Source organism: Eubalaena glacialis, chromosome 11 (assembly GCF_028564815.1).
Source record: "Eubalaena glacialis isolate mEubGla1 chromosome 11, mEubGla1.1.hap2.+ XY, whole genome shotgun sequence".
Taxonomy (NCBI): Eukaryota; Metazoa; Chordata; class Mammalia; order Artiodactyla; family Balaenidae; genus Eubalaena; species Eubalaena glacialis.
Genome location: NC_083726.1, coordinates 71,277,872 through 71,305,251, shown reverse-complemented (window position 1 = coordinate 71,305,251; position 27,380 = coordinate 71,277,872). Strand labels below are relative to the sequence as shown.

The following is a 27,380-nucleotide window of genomic DNA, read 5'->3' as shown; positions in this document are numbered from 1 at the left end:
TAAATAGACATTTCTCCAAGGAAGACATCCAGATGGCCAAAAGGCACATGAAGAGATGCTCAACAACACTAATTATTAGAGAAATGCAAATCAAAGGTACAATATCACCTCACACCAGTCAGAATGGCCATAATCAAAGTCTACAAATAATAAATACTAGACAGGGCATGAAGAAAAAGGAACTCTCCTACACTATTGGTGGAAATGTAAATTGGTACAGCCACTATGGAGAACAGTATGGAGGTTCCTTAAAAAATTAAAAATAGAACTACCATATGACCCAGCAATCCCACTACTGGGCATATACCCTGAGAAAACCATAATTCAAAAAGAGTCATGTACCACAATGTTCACTGCAGCACTATTTACAATGGCCAGGACATGGAAGCAACCTAAATGTCCATCGGCAGATGAATGGTTAAGGAAGATGTGGTACATATATACAATGGAATATTACTCAGCCATAAAAAGAAATGAAATTGAGCTATTTGTAGTGAGGTGGATGGACCTAGATTCTGTCATACAGAGTGAAGTAAGTCAGAAAGAGAAAAACAAATACTGTATGCTAACGCATATACATGGAATCTAAAAAAAAAAAAAAAAAGAATGGTACTGATGAACCTAGTTGCAGGGCAGGAATAAAGATGTCGGCATATATCTGGAGAAAACTCTAACTGGAGAAGATACATGCACCCCAATGTTCACTGCAGCACTATTTACAATAGCCAAGACATAGAAGCAACCTAAATGCCTATCAACGGATGAATGGATAAAGAAGATGTGGTACATATATACAATGGAATATTATTCAGCCATAAAAAGAATGAAATAATGCCATTTGCAGCAACGTGGGTGTACATAGAGATTATCACACTAAGTGAAGTAAGCCAGACAGTGAACCATTTTATTATATCATGTGATTTTTGTGAGCTAGGAATCCAGGCAGGGTTCAGCTGAGTAGTTCTTTTTTTCTACATAGTATCAACTGGGGCCAGAGGGAGCGGGCCTTGTCTGGAGGGTCCACAAGAACTTCATTCACATACTTGGCTCCTGCGCTGAGTTGGCTGGAACAGCGGGGGATTGGCCAGCATCACTTCATCTCTCCACATGGTTTCCTTGGTCTTCCTCACAGCAGGGTGGTCTCACAGTAGTTGGACTGACAGGGAGCCCAGGGCTTTAAAAGCAAGTGCTACAAAATACCGAGGCAGAAGCTGTAAGATTCACGTCCTTTGCATTTTGTTGTCAACCAAATAGCTAAGGCTAGCTGAGATTCAAAGGAAGGATCATTAGATTCTACCACTTAGTGGGAGGAAAAGCAAAGAATTTTTGGCCGTTTTTAGTGTACCACAGATATTTGGATCCAACCTTTGTTTTTCAAGAAAGAGGTTAAGTAAATTGATAAGTAAATTGATGTCAGGAATGTTTATATATTTCGTGACGTCTTCTAGGATTGGCACCTCTTCCACCCAACGTCCCAAATCATCTACATTTGCATCTCTAGCTATATATTTCTAAAGTTTAGAATAGAAATAAGGAAAGGAATCTCAGTAATCTTTGAGATCAGTTTCACTATTATAAGTTTTCTTTACAAGTTTCCTAAAAATTAACCTAAAAGTTTAATATATGTGTTATGCATTCTGTTGAATAACCTGGAGATAGGTGGCACATTTCATAAGTATTTTCATTAAAATTCAGGAAAAAATGTCAGAGATAATCTCCCACTGTCTATACATAGGAATTTTAAGGTGTACTTTTAGGAGTATTTGATTTTTACATATTTCCTGGTTAAAAGTATTGCAGTAATACTTTATGGAGTCCAGTGTGCCCTCTTGTTGGTTCATTTGTTTCTGTTAGAATGGTCCGAATATGACTTTCTGAGCGTAGCCTTGCCCTGCTTATTTATTCCTTAACTCACCATAAAGTGCCTCAGTTGTGGTCTTCCACTCAGGGACTTCTACTTGTTTGTTTTCTCAGTCTTTAAGGGAGAATGTCAATCCCACCCGCAGCTCAGCTGCTAACGCCTAAACTCAACTGGCAAGGGAATACAGCTGCTTTCCGGCTACTTGCAAGGTGAATACCTATGAAAGCTCAGCTGAAAGAAATAATATTTGTGGAGGACATCCTAGAAAACACCCATCCCATCATCTAGAAACTCACAGCTCTCCCTCTTGGTCAAGTCAATCTTGGAATTACACATTTTAGAATGCATCGTATTGAATTCTGACAGACGTGCCTATCGCAGAGACAATCTTACAAAACTCCCTGCAACAGAATAAGATGTGGGTTATGTTACACAAAGTTCTCACTACACATATCAAACAAAAAATTCCTCTTTAGTTTCAGTATCAGTATTGGTTGTATGCCTTAAGTGTCTGTTTTTTTGTTTTTTGTTTTAATATTGTGAAGACCGTGAATCATATAACTGATCAAATTTCTTTTTTCTGATGGCGGATAGTAAGTTTATAGACAGTGGCCCAACTCTAACAATCATAAGAGACTTCGTGTCATCAGATGATCTGCACTGATATAATTCCTCGTCCTACTAAACTCTTTTTATCCTATTTTTCTTTTGCCCATTTTTTTTCTTTATTTTAAAAACAGATTATCCTGCTATGTCGAAGTGAATCCAAATCCATGACAAGCTTTAAACCATTTTGAGAATAATAATGGGGTACAAATTAATAAAAAATTCAAATGAACAGCTGCTGGGGACCTGTTGGCCTATTTTTTCACCTACCCTGGGATTAAGGTAGCTGCTTCTAGATTTGAACATAAAACCTCTGGTAGAATAGCTTTCTTGTTTTGTAAAAAGAAAGAAATAGCTATGCCTATAGAGGACTCCTGGAGAGAGATACCCTTGTATTAAGCAATATGCAGCCTCAGAGAGTTAGCAAGTTTGGGGACTAGGAAAAATGGTGAACACATACATACATGCACACACACACACACATATTTTAGACACATATAAAAGTAAGTACAATTTTTGAGCTTATCTGAATATCTAATCATAATTTTCTAACATCATTTCTATGCAAGTTCCAAATAGCCTTATTAGCAAATTTTCTGAGCAAAATTTGTGAGCTGGGGACTTCCTTTGCCTATATTTGTGCTTATATTGAATACATTTTTGCAGGAAAAGAAAATGAACACAGGCTATATCTTCATTAAACACAGCGGAGGAGGGATAATTAATATTACAAAGGATGCTGTTTGCACTCATTTACTCAGTAAAGGAATTTTACTGCTTGGTATCTGGCATTTGCGTTTCTTTACAAACCATAAAATCAAAACCTTATTTGTAATGTTTTTGTACACTATGCCAAATCAGTATAGAGTAACTGAATTAGAGGGGAAGAGAAAAAATATTTAAACTATCATCTATTTAACAAATGTTCAACTATCAACTGCTTAGTAGTAAAATTAATAATGCATAAAATTGCATTTGGGACTACACTTAAACAAGTACAAATAAGAAAACAAGAATGATTTTAAAAGTAAAATTCATGAGGAGTGTGGAAATTTCCAGAGCAATGGCTCTTATCTGTGTCTATGTTGAACAGAAAATGAAATCAAATTAACTTCTCATCTTCATATGATAACCCTATTTATACAGTGACAACTTCTTTGCCAATCACCGGCTGAGAGTAGGTCTTCAGAGAGGTCCATAATAGCCCCCAAAAGGCAAGACCGTGGAGAAATGAGACAGCGGAGCACTGCAGTGAGTTTCTGGATGTAGTTGAGGACTGTGTGTGTGTGTGTGTGTGTGTGTGTGTGTGTGTGAGAGAGAGAGAGAGAGAGAATCTGTTACCAGGGTGACCAGAGTGTCACGAAAGACACAGCTGACTGCTTTTGTCTGATGGGGCAACTGAGAGGCCATATATTGTACCTCAGAACAGTCCATTATAGGAGAAGAAGGGGTAAACCATTTATCTGCTGGTTATTTCCAGTCTCATATGTCTCACTGGTCAGCCTGAGGAATATTATCACCTCTGAACATTGGCCTTGTATTATTGAGTGGTTCTAGGCAGCTCCTGGGGACAGCTGAGTGTGAGGAGTTTCTCAGTGGGTGGCAGAAACTTTATGACTAAGGGGGATGGGATGAGCCATCTCCAGAGTCACTCTCACCAGGAAGTTGGCAAGGTTGAACTGATCTGGGGTGGCACAAAAACTGAGGTCAATACACACATCAGATAATCTCTACTCTTAAATTTTGCATAACCACCAAGAACATCTATTTATTTGCTGCTTACTATATTCCAGGTTTTAAGTGTTTGATTTATGTTATCTCTTCTAATGCTCAAAAAAAGACCTGTAAGAAATGCCCTATTGTTATTTCTATTTTATAGATAAGTGAACTGAAGCAAAGAGGGTACAAGTGGAGTTGGGTGGAGTTGGGTGTAGCTGCCCAATAAGTCTTGTTCATAAAATTTCTGGGCCTTAATATGACAAAGTTTGGTAGAGCAAATACATTCCACTGAATGAGGAATACATTTTAATTCTATTACTTTTCAAATAGTTGACTCAGTTTTAGGGTTCATAACAACATTATGGATAACAATTAATTTATAAGAACAATTTTCAGTTGAATAGCTTTTTTTAAATTAAACTTTTTATTTTGAGATAACTGTAAATTCACATGTGGTTCTAAGAAACCATACAGAGCTACCCAGTTTCCCCTCATGGCAACATCATGCAAAACTCGAGTGTAATATCACAACCAGAGGATGGCATTGATACTGTCAAGATACAGAACATTCCATCACCACTGGATCCCTCCCACTGCCCTTTTATAGCCATCCCCACCCCCTCCTCCCTGGCAATCACTGTTCAGTTCTCTGTGTCTATAATTTTGCCTGAATAGTTTTTTAGGAAGTATTGCAATCAGTGTTTCCTTGACCAGGGCCTTTTATAATTACTCCTCTCTTCAAATATCTTCCTTTTGAGGATTTCACTATAATTTAGCATCTCCTCCAGTAGATAAAAGGAAAAGAGAGAAGAAATTCAGTAAGCATTCATGCACTATCAGATCCCCAAAATGGTTGGATGCAAATAGTAGTTTAAATAAAATCCTCAGGAAAGCTAAAATATTTACTAAGTGACCGTCTTCCATTGTCACAAATAATTTAATGTTGATGCTATAAAAGACTCCTTGAGTCGGGTGAGCTTGGAAATACTCAATTAAAAATTACCACGCTCTGATCATTCATTAGTAATTTTTAAAAGAATGGAGCATTGTAGATAACTTAGCAGCCAACTTAAAAAAATGCCATGAGCAGAGCCAATTATTTTATCATCATTCAACTGATGAATAAAGTGGATGTGGACTTGGTGTTGTGATTAATAATAGGTCACTTGGTTATGAGCTTTGTGTACAAAAAAAAAATTGCACATCTAGACCTTGAGAGAAAATAGTCTTATAATTTGGGTGGTAGTCTTAATGTAATTATTACCATCTGGGCCTTCCATTGACTCCCCCCACTTCCATTTCTAATACTGTTAGCAACAATATCCTTGATTCTGTTACTGAGGATCCCTTGGAATAATAGTGGCCTCACAGGAATGATTAATGACTCAATCAGAGAATGGGGGACAGGCTTCCAAGCACCGATTCAAACACTGAATATAATTAACATATTCGTTTTTCAGAAGCCAGTCACTTTTTATTATAGTTCGTGCTGTAGTTCTTTGACTGAAACTTGTAAGTAATTATTTTACATCCCTTTATTTATTGCAGTGACCTCTAATGCTAAGCATGCTTTTAATTTGGGGAGAAGACCGCCTGTTGCCTGACTTCTTAGGGTCTAGGCTTTTGATGTTGGATAGTCTGTCCTTAGTAATAGTCTAATTATCCCACTGGAGGAGATGTTTTGTTTTCAAAGGGGATTATTCATGGCTTAAATCAGATACCCCAAAGCTGCCAAGTAATAAAAGAGATGGTTAACATTCTAAATAATCTTGCCTAACTACTAACTAAAAAGCAGAAGTGTTGGTGTTATTTTGGTGACCAGAGTATTACATTCTTCTTGCAAAAATGCATAATTGAAAGGGTGGGGTCTGGTTTGCATTCCATCTCAAAAGACTTTTATAGCCCTTAGAAAGCTGGAAATCTGCTTCTTGTCGAACATCTCTTTCCACAACAGATTAGGTTCATCCCTTTTTCACTAAAGTCGTTGGAAAAAGTTCAACATTCAGTTTTTTTCAAGTCTCAAAGTAATGAATCCCCTCAATATCTTTTTAAGTTGAAACACGTTCCAAATAATTTAGTTCCAGCTTAATTTCTTAGTAAGCAATAAATAACATTTCATTGGTGAGCAAATGCACATCCAACATCTGCTTTGGTGAGCTGGAAATTTCCCAGCTTGTGGGAAGCATTTCTCTTCCCTATGTTGCACTTAGCCTGGAAGAACATTCTTGATGCCAGGATGCAGTTTCTGTTCCCCCCTCTCCTTTTCCCCCAGTAAGAGTTAACATAAGGTGGGAACAAAAGAAAAATCAAACACTGAATTGGAAAGGAGGACTGGAAGTAAGTCTTTGATCCAAAAAAAAACTGACTTGGGGAAAGCAAATAAAAAGGTACAGTGAAGGAATGAGGAATTAAAGAGGAATAGCATATATGACCAAGTCCTCTGGACGGTCTGCCATAGCACTGTGCCTGAAAGTCCTGACAGGGTCTCTAATGCTGTCGCCTAAACCATTCCATATGAATGTCTAGCTTGTTCTCCAAGGAGGAAGATTTTCATACCTGCCTTAATGAATGTTTCTGGGTTGCACTTATCTCCCTGTTCTCATCCAAACTCAAAACCCGCTGCCGCCATTAAAGGTTAGTTATTCTTTTCTTTCTCCAGGTAAAATAAAGAATAATTAACCACTATTTATGATATAATAGTTCTTTCTAGTCCAGAACAGTGACTAGCTTACCTCTCAAATACTTTTCAATCAGATTATACTAATTTTCAAATATAATATTGCTAAACTTTATGGGCTGGGTCTCTGTACAGCCAACATAACTATTATGCAGCAAATTATAATGTAAAATTAATATGACTTCCATTCTTAGTCAAATGTAGATAAAAATTCTTTAGGCTTTGTGCCATTTTACCAATTAGCAATACCTTTTTTTCCCTTTATTTCTAAACTGTGGGAAAATTCTCTCATTGTTGTACTTTGAAATGGCCCCAATCTCCCTACCCAAATAAATAATTCTACACTTATTTTTACTACAAATTCCCCTCTCTTTACTGCCCATTTCCTTCATTTTTACCTTGTTTTGGCTCATTTTTCATTGCCCTTTTTTCCCTAAAACTGTTTTCAAAAGCAAATTTTCTGGCTTTTAATTTTATGTCTTAATGGGATCTTAGCTGACTGTTGTCTCTTTCATGCCCTTATGCAGTCAACTCTCACTGAATTCTAAAAACAAAATCACTTTCCACTTTTAAATTAATATTTCATTCGAGTTTTGGAAATTTTTCTTTACCTTTTTTTAACAAGTAGATAATTATCAATTCTTAGCCAAAAAAGGACAAAAAGGAAAAAAAAACAAATAGGAAATTTTTGCCTAGTTTTTTTAAAAATACAATGTATTTTTTACATTGTAAAAAAAATTATACAATGTAATTGTATATACAATTTTATACAATGTAATTGTATAAAATACAATTTTATAAAATGTAATTTTTTTTTAGTCTTGTAAGTTGCAATAAAGTTTCCCCACCCAATCAATTGCTTCACATTGGAAACTGTCACACATCAGGCATCTGGCTTTCAGAAAGGGACCATTGCCCAACTGCTGTGGCCAAGATTGAGTGTGGCTTTAAGAACAATTCGCATAGCCTTGGAGGAATGAACAGAACAGATTTCATGCCTATCTCCTAGGAGTTAACGCAAGGTCCACATGTCCTATCACCTACCAATTGTATGAAGGTGCTCTGTGAGTAATAAAAATATGTAATTGCAAATTATTTTCCTTTTCTTTTTTGATAGTATTTTGCAATAATGATGATGATGATGATGATGATGATGATGATGAAAACTGCTATCATTACTGATAAGCTTGGTGTAATAAAAGTTTTTGGAGCCAGACAAACCTGGGTTTGAACCCCGACTCCACCACTGTGTGGCCTTGGACAAGTGACTTGGCCTCCTTAAGTTTCAGTGTCCTTGCCTAATAAACAGGAAATAATACAACCTACTTATTGTGAAGATATAATTATATAATTAAAGTATCTATTCTACTGCCTGACACAAAATATAAGTTCAAAAACACTAGTTTTCCTATTTCAAAATCCTTTTTACAAAATTATAATCAACACTTTATCTACTTCAGAAAGTGTTTTAAGACAAACACAGTGACTAACACTATCAAATCAAAGTTTGAAAACTAGAGGAACTTTGAGAACCACTGATTCAAAGGTTTCTCCATTTTAAGAGCAACAGGAATTACCACTTCTGTCCTCAGAACCTTGAGATTACCAGAAAGACAAGTGTCTGAGGCACTTCTGTAGGCCCAGAAACTGTAAAGAAAGACAGCTCTCACGGAGGGCTTTGCATGCTTGACAAGATTTATATCAACTAGTTGAAAAATTCTACTCATCACAGCTCCTTACTTTAGAGACGAGGAATCTGGATCTCAAAGAGTTTGTGACTTAGCCAATTGGTGGTACTGCTGAAAACTAAAAACTGGTGTGCTTCCTAGTTGAATGCTCTTTCCATGAGAAGTTATTTTGAGTCAACCCCCAAATCTGCAAGAACATCAAAATAATGCTCTTTCTTCCTCTGACCTCAGTGATAACTGGTTAAGGATTTAGAATGCTTTGGAGCAAATCCTCAAAGCAGCTGCAGGTCCTCAGTGTTCCAGAATAGATATTTGAAGTTCTTCATGCAAAAATTCCTGAAAAAAGACCTTCTTTTAACAGTAACTAAAAAGGCTTCCTGCTCTTTTGTCCCGAAGCACCTATGGAGACATCAAATACAAGTTGCTCTCCTTTTAGGTAGCAGGAGAGGGTGGACAGAGCTCCAGAATGGACATCAAAAAACACCTTGATCCTAGTTCTAATTCAAGTTTATCCTTTATGCGGCATGAGGTAAGCTTTAGATATCTCTGAATTTGAAGTTATTTTTGACTCTTCATTTTCTCACACACTACATATCTAGTTCAACAGCAAAACTTGATGGGGCCATCTTTAAAATATATCCAGAATCTGACCATTACTCACCACTCACACTGCTGCCACCTTCATCCAAGAAATTATGATTTCTTCTCTGGGCAACTGAAGAAGTCTCCTAATGGGTCTGCCTGTTCTACCCTTTTCTCCTCCATACATTAGTGAGAATAATCTCAGAGTTTATTAGCCAAGCTTCCATAACGGACCTGTCCCTTGATTAACAACCTTAATTTGTTTCTAAAAACCCTGCTGCTAAGTGAAAAGCTATTGTATGGGAAAGCTTTTTCATGAATTTTTTTTTTTCATGAGTTTTAATGGAAAAATTATGACGAATTTCATTCCAACCCAGGATACCCCAAAAATGTTTATAGAAAGGAAAATATTTTAATTGAACAATCAAAATATTGCCAATCGCTATGACATTATGTAAGTAAGTAACATGGAATTTAAAATAAATAGTTTGTACACAAAAAGTAATGACTTGAAGTTTTGTACTCACCAAAGCAGGAAAAGACGTGATGGAGGGTATTAGTGGAGGAGTGTTGAAAGTAGTTGTTCTTTGTGAGATACATTCTTCCCTCTGAACAACTTTCTGTATTAACGTTTTTAACAATTTGAAGGATCGTGCTTATCTTGCACTCAAAGTGCACTTAAAATTTAAAGTTATAGCATAGAAAGATATCTTTAGTCAAAATAATATCTATAGATGAGAGCACTCGGAAAGACAATAAAGTTTATTTAGTACATAGAGTGAAAAGTCACCAAAAATGTTACCGCTTCGTCTTTCTGACTAAGCACACTTAAGCAAAATAAAAGACTTTTAGTTTATTCAAACATGGTGCACAGTTCAAATTTGTTTCATCTGATATTTGATGACTAACAACTGAGTCATATAAAAAAGAATGATTTTCCTGGCTGGGACTTCTCTGGTGGTCCAGTGGTTAACACTTTGCCTTCCAATGCAGGAGGTGTGGGTTCGATCCCTGGTCAGGGAGCTAAGATCCCACATGACTTGCGGCCAAAAAACCAAAACATAAAACAGAAGCAATATTGTAACAAATTCAATAAAGACTTAAAAAAAAAAAAAGAATGCCTTTTCCAAAGACTACAAGGTCGAAATATCATTTTTATGCTCGTTTGCTTTATGTGCTTTGGGAAATACAGGTCACTATATGAAAAAAAAAAAAGAGTTGTTTGGAAAATGTCAATTTTTCAAGAGCCATTATGGCAAAGAATGGTTAACTGAATAGGCATTCTGTATGGTAAATCTGTGTTTACTGGTCTTTTTATTATGGTTTATAATTCCTTGTGTGACAGTATAGAACATTGTTAGCTTGTGTATAATCCAGGAATCAAAACCTTAGGGAACCTATGGAACCTTATATATTTCATGATCAATCAATACAACATGCATTTTTAAAGTACTGGTTATATACCAGATAACCTGATAAAACAGGTAAGCCAAAGAAGAAAAGTGTTAAGTATTATCCTCACCCTCAAGGAGTCCTCAGAATAGTTGGAGATGGGGGAGGGTAGATGTATAAACTCTATTATAACATTATGAGTGCTACAATACAGAGTGCTCTGGGAGCAGAGGGGAAGGAGCCACTAATTCTGCCTGGAGTAGGGTTGAATTTTCAAGGGGCAACACAGAAGAAACATCTAAAGTGGACCTTGAAAGATCTGCTGCTTGAAGGTGAAGGTGGAGGTGGAGTTGTGGGCAGTCCAGGCAGAAAGATAGTATTTGCAATGGCTTGGAGTCATTGAAAAGAATCTTATCTTCAAGATGTAGCATCTCTGCATTCATAAACTTTCATCGATGTGGATTATGCTTTGTTTCACACAGGAGCAATAAAGTCTACTGAAAGGTTTAATAAGAGAAAAAAAATGATCACCGTCTCTAAGCGTAAGGCTGTTGTGAAAATATAATTTCCTGTTGGAGTTTTCTATTGCTGCAAAACAACTCACTCCAAACCTGAAGACATAAAGCAGCAACCATTTTATGCTTATGAATGATGTAAGCCAGGAATTTGAACAAAGAATAGCAGGGAGGGCTTGACTCAGCTTCATGAAACTGGGTACTCACTTGGGAAGATTGGAACTGCTGGGGGTGCCTTAAATAGCTGGGAGTTGGAGTCACCCGGAGGCTCCTTCACTCACATGTGTACCACCAAGGCTGAGGTGGTCTTAAAGCCAGAGCACCTACACAGTTGGCCTTCCATATCTACATCTACCTGGTTGGTTGATCCATAGATGTGGACAGAACCTGGGGACACGGAGGGCCACTTTACCACCCATTTTACATAAGGGACTTGAACATCCAAGGATTTGGGGCTCCGCAGGGGCTTCTGGAGCCCAATCCTCTTGCAGATACTGAGAATGACTGTACATGAATTCTCTAGGTTTCCTGGGCTTCTCCCAGTAGAGGCTGGTTCCTAGAGGGAGTGCCCTCAGAGGAAAAGGCCTAAGAACAAGCTTTCCAAAGAACTGGATGGAAGCTGCCTACTCTTTACCGAATTAGCCTCAAATGTCACAGAATGCCACTTGCTTCATATTCCATTGATTGACACAGTCCCAGTGGAAGGAACAGGTCTTAAACCCCATCTCTTCATAACAGGGGTGCCAAAGAATTTGTTGCCATTTATTTAAATCTCCACATTCGACACATTACAAAACATCTAACAATCACACTACAGTATTTTCTGTATAGGTTATAATGGAAGAAATTGCTTTCTGGTGTTAACTGTCAGGTAAAATCTTTCTTCTTCTGCACGATTGGTGTATTTTTACTTTATGGTTGCTTGAATCTGAAAAATGACTGTATTTCTCTTAAGTTTGGTGAACTTTGAACACTTTTATGTTGTTATTTATAATATTTTTAAAAGAAAGCACAGAGTAAACAACTAAAATCTGTTTCTAGGTGACTATAGTTTTAGTTCACATGCATATGGAGTAAGGGCAGGAGATGAGGATGTGAAGATAGCCAGGGACCAGATCATAAAGACCATATATGTTCTGCTAAAGACTGCACTACTTTAATTTATGTCATCTAATTTAATCTTTATATCCATACTATGGTATAGGCATTAACACTTAACACTTGTAAAGAAAATGACCAGGATAAATGATTTTTTTTTTTTTTACTTTAAAGTTCAAGAGCAGCATGATGGATTTATAACTACATATTTTAAATCTATCTTTCATTTTATTATAACATTGTAGTTTAAGCAAAATAATTTTACAAAATTTCCTTTTGAGGTAAACTACAGCAGTGCTTCTGGAACTATCTGTGGTGAAGGACCCATTTTATTTTTTATTTTCAATCTGCCATTCACTGACATTTTATGTAAAATATAATTACAAGTAATTATAAGAAAAATGAAATGAGAAAAGACATGCGAAATACAAGCCAATTTTTTTGTTATTAGATTTAACAGATATAAGATTACTTTGTCAAGTTTCTGTAAAGTTTCTAAGTGCTGACTTTCAGTTTCTGTACTTTAACTGGCAACAAACAGTTATTAGACCACCAACTGTCTCTAGACCAACTCTGAGTAACATTGACCTAGAGGATTATATTTATGCAGATAGATAATTTTTCATGCCTTGATCTCTCACCCAAAACAGTTACTAGTCTACTCAGGGTGGCCCCCTCAGTCACCTCTTCCAGCTTGGTTTTTCTCAAGCTTTGCAAACAACTTTCTTTCAGTGATTTATGCAGAAGGGTCCACTTACTCCAAATTGTCTGGGGAATTGTTAGTGCCTTGCCCATTGTTCAGCCTCAGCTGGTGTTCAAAGACCAGAGCAAGTCTTCTGGTGATTAAGCAATAGCATATGCATACTATGCTCATAATTTATAGGCAGCCATGTGCTTCATCACACAGAGTTTCTGCCTGGATTGAAAGGTAGAGAATGGATCTATTTGAATGTTGTCTGTGTACAGAAAGTAGAAGATGGCTGTATATCGATGCCGTGTATTTGTTTGCCGAAAGAGTACTCTAAAAATATTTTATGTCTCTAGAAAAATGTGTGTAGATTAAGAATTCTTCTTTGCATAGCTTGGCTGAATTTTTGCTAGAGTTTTGTGGTAAACTATATGCTACATGAGTAATTTCTAAGCTCCTTTTCCAAAAATGAGAAAAGAATGCAGTTTTAATTTAATATCAGAAGAATTTTCCAATCTTGGATGCCTCATGAGGTTTGGCAACATCAGATTGGCATAACATTTTCCAAAGTGAATTTCAAAGGATTAGAGCTGTCTTTTCCTGATTCTTATCCCTCAGTAGATGATTTTTTTTCAGAAGACATTGTTGACAAAACTGTGGTAGACCAGCCCAGCTAAGACAAGTAGATTATCAACTGGGTTAATCAGTTAGTGTCCCTAAATGTAGTTGTCAACCCTTATTGAAAACACCTGTGGAGCTTTAAAAAAATACTAATGACTGCGTCTCATCCCAAGATCTGAATTTATTATTCTGGTGTAGTACTTGGTCATGGATACTTTTTAAAAGCTCACATAGTAATTCTATTCATCAAAGTCGAGAACCACTGCCCTAAACTAAAGGATGCAATGATGGAAAAGTCAATATAATTATGGTCAAATTCTATTCTCATTAGGTTACAGGAAAAATTTTACTTCACTAATTGATTAAAGTAATATATGTGCTTAACACCTTTATTGTTGTATGTAAAAACCTGACAATTTGAGAAATAAAAATATTACAAATAAATAGCTAAAAATAATTTGCTGAGCACTGTTATAGACTAATTACATTATCCTAGTTTTATTGTCACATGTTAAAGAAGTTATTTTATTATTTTGGCTTTAGAATTACAGACACTATAGTACAAATAACCTATGAAAATTATCTATGGTCATAACTAAAAGAAGTAGTGAAGAATGTCTCATTTGGGGCTTTTTAGTTTGAAATCTAGTGTCTTTTTATTTATCAGAAGCTTAGTATTTTACAGTCAGTGTCTTTTCCCCACTGATACTTTTGGCCCAAAATATGTCCTTACTCTTCCATAAGCCAACATCTGAATGAAAACTTAAGATAGATGCCTGCCAGCTTTTGAAGTGTCCATAATCTACTCTTGGTCCGTTTTCTAACATTAAGCTCTTTCTCCATTGTTTCATTTGAATTTTGCATCTTTAGGTTATCCATTTGTTTGGAAACCTAACCTCAGGGCTGAACTTCCTGGTTCTTGAACTTGGTTTGTGTTTGGACCTGACTGTCTTCTTGCCTTGAGAGAACCAGTCTATAACACACCTGCAGCCCATCAGTCCCATCCATGACCTCCTATGGTCCCCAAGTAAAAATGGGGACAAGGCAGCCAGAACATTAACATTCAGATGACCTTATTCCACATTCTAAACCAGATTCCCATTTTATACAAGCACAAATTCAAATAAAATGGAATGAGGTAACTATCAATGACAAAACTGAGAATATAAATTTCTGGGTTATGTTTCCAATACATTTCTATGCCTGCACCGGGTACATGCAGACACTGAAAACAGAGCAATTTAAACTTCTATCTTCCATAGTTAATAAGGTATGGGGATTTATGTGCTCATTGACTCAGTTGGTGAGTAAGGTGAATTTTAGAGTACTCTTTTGGCAAACAAATACACACAGCAGGTTAAAATTGCCTTAAGAGCTAGTTAGTATCTCAAGAAGCAAACACTTCCATATCTACTAACTAGGACAACTCTGCCTTACAAATGCACACCATTGGTCACAAATACAGCAAGGAATGTGGTGGCATTAGTACAACCAACTGCCATTACTAGAAAAACACAACCATAACCATGCAAGTCACAATTAGTGTATTACTTTTAAATGATATGTATTACTCTGAAGTCAAGTTTTTTAAAAAAATAATTTCCTTTTTAAAATATTTATTTATTTATTTGGCTGCACCAGGTCTTAGTTGCGGCACGCAGGATCTTCGATCTTCGTTGTGGCATGTGGAATCTTTAGTTGCGGCATGCGGGATGTTAAATGTTGTGGATATTTGAAAATATTTTTAATTATTTGATCAATACATACAACTAACCTGGAGCAGAGAGAAATCAGTATATATTTGAGAGCTTCAGCAATCTTCTACACATTCTAAATTCACAGGATAATTGCATAGTTACACATTAAATGGTGTCACAAGTTTGTGAAGAATGTGCAAAGCTCCTTCTCTAACCTGTGATATGATTTAGACAATCAGGTCATTACAACCCCAACTGTTATGCAAAAAAGAGCTTCTATAATTTGTGAAGTTTGAGTTAAAAATAGGATGTAAAGATTTCATTAAACTCTATTGTTACTAACAATATCAAAGCTGAGCCTCACAGGTAGTTAATACAACATATTGAAGTAGGTAGTCCCATGAATGCCAAAATGGTTAGTCAATTTGTTCATAAATTCAGCTCACTATTGTTTGGGATATAAACAGAAGTGATTGTCTTCCCATTTTCAAACAGATGTTACTGACATGGAATAAACACAGATAAGAGTGAAACAATTCAGACAAATATCAAGAAAAATACAACCAGAAAAAATGCTATGTTCTATTTAGAGAATGACTAATTCTATATTTCTATGGTGTTGAAAGGAATTTCCCAGAAAATAATATTTTTGTTTCCAGAAAATAATAATATTTTCCAGAAAATAATAGATTATATGCTGTAGTAACAAACTGAATTTCAAAATCATTGGAAATATATATTTTCGATTTTGCATTTCCCAATCTGTGTTTCCATCATAAAATAATTTTTTCCAAAAATTGGTTTATTCATGAAGCTTTTAAAAAAGATCCTTCATCTTCATGTTCACCCTCAAAATTATCATTTATTGTACCAGACAATATTTAGTTTAAGGAACACATATTTCCTTATTAATATTCTATAGTAAATTTCTTAGGCTCATTGATCAATGCAATGCAAATCTCCCTCGATTTATGATAGAGTTACATCCTTTTATGCCCATTGTAAGTTGAAAATATCATAAGTTGTAAACATCGTAAGTCAAAAATGCATGTTATACACCTAATCTACTGAACATCATAGGTTAGCCTAGCCTACCTCAAACATGCTCAGAATTAAATTAGCCTACTGTTGGGCAAAATCACCTAACACAAAGCCTATGTCATAATAAAGTGTTGATTATCTCAAGTAATTTATTGAATACTATACTGAAAGTGAAAAACAAAATGGTTCTGTGGGTACAGAATGTTTGTGAGTGTATCAATTGTTTACCATTGTGATTGCGGGGCTAACTGGAAACTGCAGCTGCTGCCCTGCCCAGCATCACAAGAAAGGATCATACTGCATACTGCTAGTGCAGGAAAAAAAATCAAAATCCAAAATTCAAAGTATGTTTTCTACTGAATGTGTATCACTTTCACACCACGGTAAAGTTAAAAAAATCATTAAGCCAAAGCATCATGAATCAGGGACTGTCTGTACAGGCAATATTATTTAGTGACGTTAAAAACAACTGGGTCTAAATACTGCTTTAATTTCTTTTCCTAGCAATGGGTTCATTCACTTCAAACCAGACAGATTCCAATTTATTACACACATTCACTATGAAACTGTATATTTCAGGCTTACCACAAGACAGCAGTAACATTCTAAAAGCAGAGGTATACACCTATAAATATAGAGACCTCAAACTATCTCTTACAGAGATGCTTGTCAGTATGGCAAACTAAGCTAATCAGATGCTCTGCTTTTTACCGCAACACTTTAAAAAAAATCAGTAGAATAAAATATTTAAATGAAAAACATTTAAATTACATGGTTTAATTCAAAAGGAAGAAACCAAGTAAAAAAACATCTGAGCCAAAAGGGTAAGGACATTTACATTTTAGCTGCTTACAGGAGAGTTGGGACCTCCTCTACATCTTGGGCACTAGAGTTTTAACATCCAAAAGGGCGTAGGAAATGGTTCTTCTAACATGTGGAGGCAGAAGTTGGAACTGAATCCCTTCCAGAAACCCTAGAGCCTTACAGAGCTGTCCTGGCCCTAATAAGAGAGTAGAGGAAATGCCGTACAGCACTCTGGATAAGCAGAGATGTAATAGTTTATCTCTATCAAGTGTTTGTTGTAAAAGAAGAAAAAACAAGGATCCTAGGAAAAATTAAAATTCCAGTTAAGATGTGAGCCTAGGGTTGTGTTATTCCAAGGCTCTTGTTCTTTCCTTTGGTTTATGCTGGCTGTCCTTTCTCAGAATTGTCTTTATATTTGTGTAGAGTAATAAAGAATTTTCCTCTTGAATCCATAACCTAAGCGTAGGATTCTCTATGTACACACGATTTCTACAACATTTATATGCATGTCACCCTGCCAGCCTTGGTAAACTCTTTTTTGGTAAGGATATGGTCTTTCTCTTATTTTTTATGCAATTATTCTCTAGCATAGATCTCAAAGGTCTGCAAACTAGTGAACATCACAGTAAAGCAGTGCAAACTTCAGCCGCCAGCTTCAGAGCTTAATTAGGTCAGAAACTGAATTCCAGTATGCCACGGTGTATGCTCCAGAGCAGAATTTCATTGATTCCCCCAACAAAATGCACTTGAGTTAAAAGGCATTGTTGCAGTCACAAAGCCTCCCAGCCTAGAAAAACTATATTTTGAGAAAGGATGCAGGTGGATATGAATATTGGATTTGAGTACTGAAGTTACCTTAAGAAGAATCTTGATGTTACACTTGTGATTTTAAAAATAGGCCGTTGGAAACTAACTTGTTGCTCATGAAGGGGCTCTGAAATACTTCAACACTGCACCATATAAGCAGAGTCATCTATAAAACTGTATACTCAAACATCACACATGTACCAAAAGTAAGGAGATCATTCATTCTTTAATTGCGCACACATTTTCATGAGCTGCAAAGATGAGAACGAGTAAGTCGATGTAAGCACTGTATAGATCCTCTTATTTCATCTCTCGTAACAGGCACCCCTTCTTACCAGGGTTTATCATGATGCTGATAATTGAAATATTTATCCCTAATGTGACATAAATGTTAAATAAACCCACCTGATAGACTGATTGAGATATAATAACATAGGTTACCAGAAATAACTCTAGAATAAATTATATGCTAGGGAAACTTAAAGCAGGGACCCTGATCAGAAAGAAGTATGGGGACTTCCCTGGTGGCACAGTGGTTGAGAATCTGCCTGCTAATGCAGGGGACACGGGTTTGAGCCCTGGTCTGGGAAGATCCCACATGCCACGGAGCAACTAGGTCTGTGAGCCACAACTACTGAGTCTGCGCATCTGGAGCCTGTGCTCCCAACAAGAGAGGCCGCGACAGTGAGAGGCCCATGCACCGCGATGAAGAGTGACCCCCGCTTGCCACAACTAGAGAGAGTCCTCGCACAGAAACGAAGACCCAACACAGCCAAAAATTTTTTTTTAATTAATTAATTAATTAATTTAAAAAAAAAAAAGGAAGAAAGAAGTATGGAATAGAAGGGTGTTTTCTAAACTGTAATCATTAGAGCCACATTTTTATGATTTTCTGTATCTAAATAACTCCTGAGCTATTATTTACCTAATATTTTCCTTTAAATTGTCTGTTTTTAATTTAATCAATCAACACATTTTTCTCAAAATTTTGATCTAAAAACAAACAAAAAAGAAAAAAAGTAAAACAAAAACGTTATTGGAAACTTCATGGTTCCAGTGGGGAGAAAGGAGAGGAGGAGCCTGGATCTGAGGCTCAGAGGCCCTCCAGAGAAAATCCTCGTGCTTGAAGTGCTCCCTTGAAAGGAGCGCTATACCCAGCCTCCATCTGGAGAAGAGGGCAGATTCAATAGTGGTCTGAGGGCCAGAGGGCCTGGAAGGGGCAGGGGCCCAAAGGCTCACAAGAAGTATTCAGCCACTGACTTCTTTTTTTTTTTAAAGTCTTCTAAACTTATTTAATTAATTTATTTATTTTTTATTTTTGGCTGTGTTGGGTCTTCGTTTCTGTGCGAGATCTTTCTCTAGTTGTGGCAAGCGGGGGCCACTCTTCATCGTGGTGCACGGGCCTCTCACTATCCCGGCCTCTCTTGTTGCGGAGCACAGGCTCCAGACGCGCAGGCTCAGTAGTTGTGGCTCACGGGCCTAGTTGCTCCGCGGCATGTGGGATCTTCCCAGACCAGGGCTCGAACCCGTGTCCCCTGCATTGGCAGGCAGATTCTCAACCACTGCGCCACCAGGGAAGCCCAGCCACTGGCTTCTTGAAGGGGATGCCCCATGTCCCTCAGGAGCAGCCTCAAATATACTGAAATCTTCCTGAAGATGCTCATCCAGCTCCAAGATGGCTGCCACATTCCCACAGTTGTAGCAATAGTTGGGTGACAACTGAAGAGTGAGCACAGTTTCACTGAAGTGCCATTCATAACCTGTCACCAGTTGGTGGGCCCAGATCATGTCAGTGTCCTTGGCTGCATGGAACTGGGTCACCACATTACTGCAAAATACGTAGCCGCTCCCACAGGGCTCACACGCCATCCTGTTGTGTCTTGAGGGTCGGACCAGAGCAGGTCACACACAGTCCATCAAGGGGCACGTCTTGCTTTTGGTCAATCTTCTGCATCTAGTCCAGGGCCTAGATGGAGGTGGAGAGGCCCTGTGCACACAAAAGATCTTGTCATCAGTGATGGCCAACAGGCTGAGGTAGTCAAAGATCTCGGAGCAGTAGTGCTACATGGTGACGGAGCCATTGCACCAGCACTCAGTAGAGAAGCCATAGACCTGGGCAATCTGGAGGCTACATGGTTGTCTGGGATCAGGGTGATACGGTCAGGATGGCCAACCTTAAATGCCAGCAGCAGGATTGTATCAGTGCCATAGAAACTATGATCCATGAAGTCTCCCATGAAGAAGTAGTTGGTCTCAGGGCTGTGGCCACCCTCTCTGAACAGCTCCCTGAGGTCATAGCATTGTCCCTGGCTGCAGCCACGTGCTGTGACTGGCAGGTCCTGGTTCTGCACTTTGCTCTCCAGCCTTAGTGCGCAGGGCCTTGACTTCTCTCCCCTTGATGATCTTGCAGCATGGCAGCGGCTGGATCTGCTGGTCCAGGCTGCAGACCTTTGCTGTGGTCCACCCCTCCCCACCCCACAGGTCAGTGTGGGCTGCGGTGCACACAGGTCTGCGCCCCTCCCACTCTGGCTCCAGCTCTCAGGGTCCCTGCCTTCCTCCTTCCCTCTGCTTTGGCCCCTTGCTCTGCTACTCAGTCTTTCATCCTGGGTCTTTTTTGTAGCTTTTCTCCCTTCTTATCTGTAGCCTTCCCCATTTCTCTTGATTTCCATTCATTTCTTCTTCAGAATTTTTTTGGCGATTTCTTTTTTCTTTTTTTGTTCTGTTATTAGTTCACATTCACTGTCCTACATTGCACCTCTTGTTCAAAATATTCCCCCCAATAAAAAGTTAACTCTCTAAAAACTGTTTACCTACATAGGAATGCCTACCTACATAGGAAAATTATATTTAATAAAAATGTAATGTTATATATAAATGATAAAAATATAACTTTTACTGAGAACTTACTATATGCTAAATAGTTTTCTATGTGCTTTACACGAATGCACTCATTTAATCCTCTTAAAAAATACCTTGATCTAGACAGTATTTTATCCAGTTTATAAATAAGGAAATGGAAGCCCAGAGATATTGCCCAAAATCTATATAACCAATAAGTATTGGAGCCAAGATTCAAACTCTGACATTTTTACTTCAGAACTTATGCTCTTAACTTTACAATATAATGCACCCAAAACACGTGGAAACTACCACTATTAAATCTCAGGAACACATGTAATACCTTGTCTCAAAGCAAATACTGTGGAGGACTATATTCCATGATAAATGGCTTCATGTAAGTAACAAGAAAACAAAAAGCACATAGATGATCCTAAGTGGGTAATAAGGTAGTAAAATTATAGTAAAAATGTGAATGTAATTGGTGAAACTTCATTTTGTATTGTCTTTTGAATTTAAATGAAGGCTTTGAATTCTTTTGAAAATAAACAATGGCATGGAAATTTTCCTTTCATTTAAATTAATGAGTTTGGCCATGTTTTTCAATGAATGTTAAAAATAGAAAGTATGACACATTGTATATACATTCTTCTTTTCCTAATTACTAGTTTGCAAGGAAGAGGGTTTAATAGGTAATTAAAAATTTCAGAGATTTGAAATTGATTCTGGAAAGTAATTTTATACAATTGTGATTAACTTTTTCAACAGGGTGTATGTGTGCATGTGCAGGCATCTATCATCTGCAATGCCCTGGACCCAAGGGGGCACTTGCCATTTTTCTGGGATGGTCTACATTCAATGTCAATAAATGTTGGCAAAATTTATGCCAGTCAAATACAGGCAAAATAATTCTATAAATTCTAATAGTAACACAGGTTTTATGTACTTTAACTTGCAAATTATATAGACGATTTCCTGAAAGAGTATTTTTTTCAATGACAAAATCATATATGCAGACTCTAGAAAAGGTATTAAAAAGCTGAGTTAAGGGAGGGAAAAGGTGAGAACAATTATCTATCTTTAGAGCATAACAAATAATCATGATGTAAATTAGGTTCTTTAGAGAGGGAATAAATTAGCACTCAACTATACATTACAGCGTAAAAGTGAACTATGCTCATAACATCAGAAGTAAGAGAAGATGAACACAGCCCTTCTCTTGTCGTCTTGGCTAGATCTGAATGTGCAATGATGAAGGAGATTGATGGTTAGATCCTAAATTTGTTTTTCCATCTTCATTCTCATAACGTCCTCATAGGAGAGTGTCAGTATGTATCGATCTTTCTTTACTAATGAGTTTTCTTATTGCTCTGCCTTCAGAGACCTTAATTCCTTGATATGTTATCACACTCCAACAAAAGAACAACCTAACCAAAGTCTAATAATTTTTTGCAATATGTGGGGAAAGTATGTTTACTTTAAAGAATTCTTGCTAGACTACCAGAAAATATTCTGACTTTCTAATAGAAAGCTGTTTCTACCAGGATGAGTTTATGTGTTTTTGTCTTATTTTTCTAGACACAATACAAATCTAAGAAACTTTCTGAAGTTTGGAATTTCCCAAAGATGTGAGATTCAGGCAAATAAACAAGATTTGTCTGGTTCAAATGTGAAAACATGATTAGTTTCACGGTGACATTTTCAATGTGCACACCAAGGATTAGGAGATGTATAAGGTAAGGAGCAAATGCCAAAGAGAGAACAATTGTGCTTTGCTACACACTGCTTAAAGCATAGGTTTTTATGCTGTTATTACATCTGTAACAGCTAGGGTTTGGAGCTCATATAAAATTATGAATTGTCCTGAGATGAATTAATAAGTGTTACGTGTGGGGGTAAGGAAGTCATTTTTAAAGTATCATTTTGCAAGAAGTTTAGCTTTTAATTATCAGTGACAAGGAAGAAAAGTGACAAAATTGCCTCCTTCACCACTAGGTAAACTTTCATTTTAACAAATTTGAAATAGTTACACTTGACATCTAAAGCCTGAGTAGATGGCAGATATCTATACAGGGGGATTAGATTCAAAGGCAGAAACATCTATATTTTCTACATACTGGAATGTTGTACTACACAAATTTAAGCTGATTTTATACTATTAAACATATATTACATGCCTGGCAGTAAACACTGCAAGTAGTTTAATAAAATGTTTTTCCATTATAAAAATCTATTACTAGAGAGTTAAATTTCCCATTGAACTCTGCACAAACACTTTAAAATTACTTCTCGTCTTTCCTTAGGGGAGTAAAGATATTGTAATACGTAATCTGATTCTGTCAGAGTGTATCAGCCTGCTCTCACTTGTTTCAAACTTTGATATAATAGTTTCTTCTTGTAAGCATTTTTACTCTAATATGATGCTCATAATAAAAAAATTCACAGGGCTTCCCTGGTGGCGCAGTGGTTAGGAATCCGCCTGCCAATGCAGGGGACACGGGTTCGTGCCCCGGTCCGGAAAGATCCCACATGCCGCGGAGCGGCTAGGCCTGTGAACCATAACTACTGAGCCTGCGCGTCTGGAGCCTGTGCTCCGCAACAAGAGAGGCCGCGACAGTGAGAGGCCCGCGCACCGCGATGAAGAGTGGCCCCCACTCGCCGCAACTGGAGAAAGCCCTCGCACAGAAACGAAGACCCAACACAGCCAAAAATAAATAAATAAATTTATAAAAAAAAAAAAAAAAAAAGAAAGAACACCTTTAGAGGGTCAACAAAATGCAGCAATTTAAAAAAAAAAAAATTCACAGCTGAATTTCTACGTAGCAAAAATTTCTATCATTATTTGACTCTAGCTTCCTGTTCACTGTTCTAGTTGATAATCCATAATATTTTATTTTTTACAGTTTAATCTTTTTAAGGGCTGTATAATCTGCCATCATATAAATGTATCACATATTATCTATTTATCTATTTGTATCTAGGTTTTCCTAATTTTTTCCAGCTTTATGGAGATATAATTGACATACAACATTGTATAAATTTAGGGTGTACAATGTGTTGATTTGATACACTTATATATTATAAAATGATTCCCACCATAGCATTAGCTCTGACACCTCCATCATGCCACATAATTATCATATCTTTTTTGGGTGAGGATATTTAAGATCTATTCTCTTAAACATATAATACAATGTTGTTAATTATAGTCACCATGCTGTACATTAGATCCCCAGGACTTATGTGTCTTATAACTGGAAGTTTGTACCATTTGACCAACATCTCACCATCCCCCCTGCCCCCCATCACCTAACCCTTGGTAACCACCTTTCTACACTTGTTTCTATGAGTTCGCGTTTTTATATTCCACATGTGAGATCATACAGTATTTGTCTTTGTCTGTCTGACTTGTTTCATTTAGCATAATGCCCTCAAGGTCCATCCATGATGTCTTACATGGCAGGATTTCCTTCTCTGTCATGGCTGAAATCTTACATCTCCTTTATCCATTCATTCCTGAAGCTGAATCGTAGGGAAAGGAGAGAATAAAGTAGAAATTACAACTAAATCTTCCACGTCTGAACATTTAAGAATATTTTAGAGATGTAAGGGGTTATAAATATTTCCATTCTCCTCATTTGGAAATTTCCATTTAGATTTAGGATTTATGAGCCCTTTTTCTCATTGTACATTTTATAGATTTTAAGTGGCTCACAGTTAAACTTTCTTCAGGAATTTGAAATTCTCTTTAGGTTTTCCTAATTAGTGGGCTGCCTATTAAAAGAAATACTAAGTTGAGAGACTTGTGGTAGCTCCAGCATTTTATTAAAAATGGGTATGAAAGCATGGGTTTTGAGCACAGTGATATAATTAAATATATGGAAATTCTAGGGATACTGCCGTCTTAGTTGGAGGACTCCTTTAAAGTGTGTTGGAAACTATACCTATTATCTAATTTACCACCAAATAATTAATTAATGTTGACTTTTTTTGTTATTGTTAATAGGAAGGATGTTAGTAAAAAGATTGGATGGGAGGAGTGTAGCAGGCATAGAGGTTTAGGTAAAGATAGATTTGAGCCCAAAAAACTAAGAATGGCTGGCACATATGACTTCATACTCAGCAGTGCATTTTATAAATATAAGCAATTATTTTTCATAAGGAGACAAACCATAGTTAAATCCCTTCCTTCTATCCTTCCTTCCTTCCCTCCACCCCTTTTTATCTCCATTCCCCACTCTCTTTCATCTCCCCACCATAGACAAAAATTTTTAAATGTTTAATGTATTGGGGCTCTTTTATAAATGTATATTACTTTTTTGTATGCATGTATTTTCATTCACATAAACAATGTTGTATATTTATATATATTTACATTTATACATATATCATTGTTTCTCTTTTACCCCAAACTATATTTATGAAAGTATATATATTTTGAACTATGATATATATACAGAGAAACATGCAAGATGTACAACTTGAAGAATGTTTACAAACGAACACGTGAGTTACCAGCATCCAGATCAAGAAATATAACATTATTAGCACCACAACTGCCCCCTAATGTCCCCTCCCAGTCACTTCCTCCCATCAAGGGAACCCACAGCATGACTTCTTTTTTTCTTAATATTTATTTATTTATTTTTTTTGGCTGCGTCAGGTCTTCATTGTGGCGCACTGGCTTCTCTCTAGTTGTGGCCTGTGGATTTTCTCTTCTCTAGTTGTGGCACTCGGGCTCCAGAGCGTGTGGGCTCTGTAGTTTGCAGCACACGGGCTCTCTCATTGAGGCACCCGAGTTTGGTAGTTGTGGTGAGCAGGCTTAGTTGTCCTGAGGCATGTGGGATCTTTTCCCCGACCAGGGATCGAACCCAGGTCCCCTGCATTGGAAGGTGGATTCTTTGCCACTGGACCACCAGGGAAGTCCTGTGCATCATGACTTCTAATACCTAATTAGTTTTGCCTATTTTGAACTTTATATGGTTGGGATCATGTGATATATACTCTTTGGGACTGCTAAACATTATGCCTCTGAGATTCATCCACGTGGTTGTTTAGCAGTTTTTCCTTCTTTTTTATAGTTTTCTATCTTATGAATATACCATACTTCACTCTAATCTTGTTGGACTTTGAGATTTTCCAGAGCGGGTTATTACTAGCAATGTTACTTGTGCATATAATTTGGTAAGCATGCAGGTATTTCTCCTGTCTACATACTTAGGAATATAACTGCTGGCACATCGTGTACAAGTTCAGCTTTAGGAGGCATCGTCAAAGAATTTTCCAAAGTTGTTTATCGCATTATCCTCTCATAACTGTGTGTGAAAATTTCACTTTTGCTAATACTTGGTACTGCCTGCTTTTTGATTTTATCTATTTTTGTGGCCATAGCAGTATGTCATTATGAAGTTATGAACAGCCTTATTAAGGTATTATTGACATACAATAAACTGCACATATTTGAAATATATAATTTGATACATTTTGATAAATGTATATGCCTGTGAAACCATCATTGCGATCAAGGTAATTAACATATCCATCACCCCTAAAAGTTTCCTCATACCCCTTTTTACCTGCTCCATTCTGTCCCTCCTTTTCTCCCCTTCCCCCAGAACAACCACTGATATCTTTGTTCCCATGTACATGTTCCTTTTTTTCTCCTTTAGCTGCTTCTAAGATTTTTCTGTTTCTCTGGTTTTAAGTCATTTGATGTGTCTTGGTTCTATTTCTTCATATTTCTTGTGGTGGACTTTGTTGTACTTCATGAACTGTGGGTTCATTATTTTTATTTAATTTGAGAAATTTTGGCCACTATTTCATTAAATATTTTTTCTGGCTTCCCTCTCTCTCTTCTCCCTCAGGGACTCTGATTACATATATGTTAAGCTGTCTGAAGTTGCCCCATAGCTCACTGATGATCTATTTTTTTTTTCTTATTTCTTTCTGTGTTTAATACTGCACAGTTTATTGCTACATCTTCACGTTTTCTGTTTCTTCTGCAACATCTAATTTCCTGTTAATTCCATCTGGTTTATTTTTGTTCCCTGAAATTTTTTCTGTTTAGAATTTTGTAATTTCTATTTTGTTCATTTTTATTTTATTTTCCATATCTCTTATTAACATACTCATGTCTTTTTCTACCTTCATAACCATGAAATGTAGTTATAAGAGTAGTTTTAATATTGGTTTTTACTAATTCTATCATCTGAGTAATTTGGGGGTCTGTTTCTATTGACTAATTTTGTCTGCATTCTGGATATTTTTCTGCTTCTTTGCACACTTGGTAATCTTTTTTTTATTATTATTGAATGCTAGGTAGTGTGAATTTTAACTTGTTAAGTGCTGGATATTTTTGCATTTCTCTAATTATTTTGGGGTTTTTTTCCTGGGACTCAGTTATTCACTCAGAAACAAGTTTAATCCTTTTGAAGGTTTCCTGCTAAGCTGTGATGGGCATGATGAGAGCAGCCTGTATTGTAAATGTCTATCCAAGTCATTCGTCTGTTTTTCTGTTGGGTTATCTACTGTTTTCTTAATCATTTTTAGGATATGTATTCATTCTACATATGAGCCATTTATTGAATATATAAGAAATATCCTCTTTCACTCTGTGGCATGCTTTTTGAACTTTCGCTCAATCAAAATGTTGTTTACTAAGAAAGACATAATAAATATTTCCCTCCCAGGACAAGGCTGCTTGCATTGTAACAGGGACATAAATGGCTTGTCAAAAGGATGAAGGT

The 27,380-nt window shown here is 36.8% G+C and overlaps 1 pseudogene; it reads right to left on the bottom strand.

Moving 5' to 3' along the window:
- The window catches only part of LOC133101704 (serine/threonine-protein phosphatase 4 catalytic subunit-like), an 89,940-nt pseudogene extending 64,037 nt beyond the window's left edge, over window positions 1-25,903 (bottom strand).
- Between the last annotated feature and the right edge of the window lie 1,477 nt (window positions 25,904-27,380).